The sequence below is a fragment of the Pyxicephalus adspersus genome, chromosome 3 (assembly GCF_032062135.1).
Source record: "Pyxicephalus adspersus chromosome 3, UCB_Pads_2.0, whole genome shotgun sequence".
In the NCBI taxonomy this organism is placed as follows: domain Eukaryota; kingdom Metazoa; phylum Chordata; class Amphibia; order Anura; family Pyxicephalidae; genus Pyxicephalus; species Pyxicephalus adspersus.
The window spans coordinates 52,060,118-52,063,638 of record NC_092860.1 but is presented as its reverse complement, the minus strand read 5'-3'; positions in this window follow the sequence as shown (position 1 = coordinate 52,063,638).

The following is a 3,521-nucleotide window of genomic DNA, read 5'->3' as shown; positions in this document are numbered from 1 at the left end:
AACTGGTCAGTGAAAAATGAAGTTGCTGAAAATCCTTTAGCAAATGTAGTCAAAACTAAGGAATCTTGCAGTATAGGATGATGAATATTATCTATAATCAGGGGCTCTGAGGAACCCAAAATTATTAAAGGAATAAGCAAAATCATGTTGTTAATATCCTTTTTTCTAAAGGTCATAATTAATAATTACTTAAACGTTTCATAATATGAGAAATCCTAATTGAAATTGGTGTGTGTAACTAAGGATAACCATATACTGAGTAATTTTTACTAGAAGGGCCACGTAGTGTATATATTTTGTGGCATTACTATTTTTAAATGTTTACTACTTAAGGGTGTCCAATCACACATTTGTTTGCTATTCAGATACCCTATTTATCCCCTGCTGTATGGTGTACCTTCTGCTAATCTGAACATAAAGGAGTAAATTAGGGATGGCTTCCTACCCTGGACATTCCCTTTATTCCAGTTGTAGGCACACAGAACTGTCAGACAATTTAGTTTCTACAAAACATTGGAGTCTTCCCTGATACTAAAGGATCAAAAGGGTGCTTCAGCTTTTAATAGAACTGTGTGCAGAAATTGCATACTTCAAGCAACTTTCTTCAGGCCTTCAGGGCATCCTTCAGCCTCGCTTTGAAGATGTATATCAGAGTTGGCTATTAAAGAAGCATCTAGCGTCTTTTAGAAAGCTTCAGTGATACATAAAAGATGCTGAAACCCTGTTGAAACCATCTAACAGCTGCTTTAAAGTGAGAGTATGGTCACAATGTGTTTAATATCCACACACTAGAACTGAAGGGTGCTCTGAAGGCTTTAAAGGAAGCTGCTTGATGGTTTCTTTAAGCGTTGTAACAGTTGGCTGTATATGGCCCTGATTCAACAAACTCTCCAAGGCTAGAGAGAAAACACTTTCTACTGGGTGATCCCACAAACCTGGAATGGATTTCCTGAAGTAATTTGCTATTCTTTAGCAAATGTTTTTATTCCTGGACCAGATCCATTCCAGGTTTTTTGTATCACCCAGGTTTACTGATGAAAGTATATCCTCTCCAGTTTTTGAAAGCTTTAATAAATCAGGCCCAGTGAATTCATAGAAGGCCAGAAGGAGCTCTAATGGAGTGGAACTAGCTATTTTCTTCATAAGCGGACAATTATTTTAAAATTATAGGTCATCCCAAGCCCCAAAACAACTTTTATACAAAGTGATAATTAAGGTTTGAAAAAATTTTGCCTGGTTGCTCTTGTTTCCTCCTAACATAGGTTGTCTATGCATGGCTCCCACTGACCTCATCCATCACCTGGATGACTAGAAGCAGTAAGGAGTTGTGAGGAGGTACAGGGGTTGTATGTTACCATTAACTTATACCTGATCAGCATTGAAGAAGAAAAAAAATCTGGGTCTATTCATCCCAAGAACATGGAATGCCAATGTCTCCTAATACATTGTTTTACATTTATGAACAATCAGTTGTGTGGCATAGCTATATGTCAGATTATAGTTCAGGATTGTCTGCTTTACAGGTTGCCCAAAAAAGTCCCTGACAATGTGAACATCTATAGCGGGAGTTTCATGAATTGAAAATAGCACACAACTATTTGATCTCAGCTTTGCTGATGTAATCAGTTACATTAATTGCTTTTGTTAATGAACCAACTCATTTAATCAAAAGCCAGCCTGTTAACTGTGACTACCAGTGGATGATGTACTCAACAAGCACTGTTTCATAAAGCAGGGTCTAATTAATTCATAGTTTGTTTCCTTTCATTTCTTTAGAGAAAGATAACTGCTCTTTCAATAAGAGAGGATGATAAAACAGATCAAAAGAAAACTACAAACAGTTTGTTTGATGTAAAGCAAAGGATAAACAGAACAGAAGTGTGATTTTTGTTAAGTCAGTTTTCACTTCTTCATTACTTTTTTTTCATCCTGACCTTTTCTGATTAACAATTTTAAAACAACGGTGACAAAATTGGTAATGAGAATGTGAGGTGAGGGGAGATGGAGATGTTTATGATCAGTTAAATAAAATTCACGAACTAGAAAGATGAATATTTCTGCCCTAACAAGAACACAGAACCCCATAATTGAACTAGTCAGAGTTCACCTACACCTAAAGGGCTGGTTGACACAAATGCAGCATTTTGGTTATACACGGAACCTGTATTAGCATGAGGCGCTTTATGTCTTAGATACTTCAACCGCCATTTTTTCTACCATTGATCTCACCTGGAAGTGTTTCTGCTCATGTTGCAGCTCCTCCTGTTGTATTCTCCATAATATAAAATAAATAAAACCCAACAGAGAGATTGGAAATCCTCATAATAGTCACAGCAGGTGGTATTCAGACCAAGGAGATCAAGGGAAAGCTCACCTATAGAGTTCCAGAGAGATCTAAAAATTCTGCAACGTGGTTTAACTTTGTATTAGCTACCTAAGCTGAAGCTTTGGATATTCTGGCACTTTTTTCAAAATTAAGTTATAAATTGTCGTTACTATGCTCTGAAACAGTGTTTCTTGATCTTTTTAACGTGGGACCCCTTGAAATAAATGTCAGGTCTTTCTCTATGATATTTATTATATCCCTTAGCTCACGGTATATTAGTGTGGTGGTCAGTAGGAAGAATTTCTCTTACATTGCTGGCCAGTGGGAAGAATGTCACCCTTACAGATCTTGGTGTCCGGTAAAATGACCTGAGGGTCACAAACTGCTCATTGCTCAAGGTACCCCAACAACCTCTGGAGGAACCCTGGTTGGGGAACACTGCTTTAAGGGGCTCTTGTATAATTATCCTTTACCTTTGTCCCTGCAATGGTCTTACACTTCTGTCACCAGGTAATACAACCCTTGGGGAGCTGTACAGTCATTGCAAACTCTTCCTATTAATACTTTGCTGAATATGTGCTTGCTCACAACAATAAATCCTGTTTATTCCTATGACAAGGTGGTCTATTGTTGGGACACAATAATGCCGGAGTAATAGACAGCCTCTCCATAGGAATGATTGGGACTTTTTTTGTGCATGTGCAGAAGTAAGATTGAAGGGACAGTATGGAGAGGCAGCTGTGTTTCTTCCCATGGACTGCACAGCATGAAGTCACCAAAAGTATGGACAGGTGACTATGAAGAGGGGGACCATAGGATGGCTGCCACATGCACATGACATGTGTTGCAGTACAGTAGTGCATTAAATTATTTTAAAAAATTAATCTTTTATTTGCCACTTTGGAGTTTATTGGTGGCCTATTCATTTTCAATGGGCTGTTTTAATGCTACGCACATTAGCGCATTACATGACAAGCAAATGAGACCTTAAAGCTGAGGAAACAGATTCCTGGAACAAATCTCCATTACTATGGACAACTCTGAGGTGTCTTGTGGTAACCACAGGAGTTGAAATTAGAAGACACTTGTTTGTTATTTATACAAAAGACTTGTGTGGCACTGCTCAGATAAATAAATAGCTCAGAAATTGCTGTTTTTTCAGCCTTTCACCTCTTGTAATAACAGGTACTTTAGT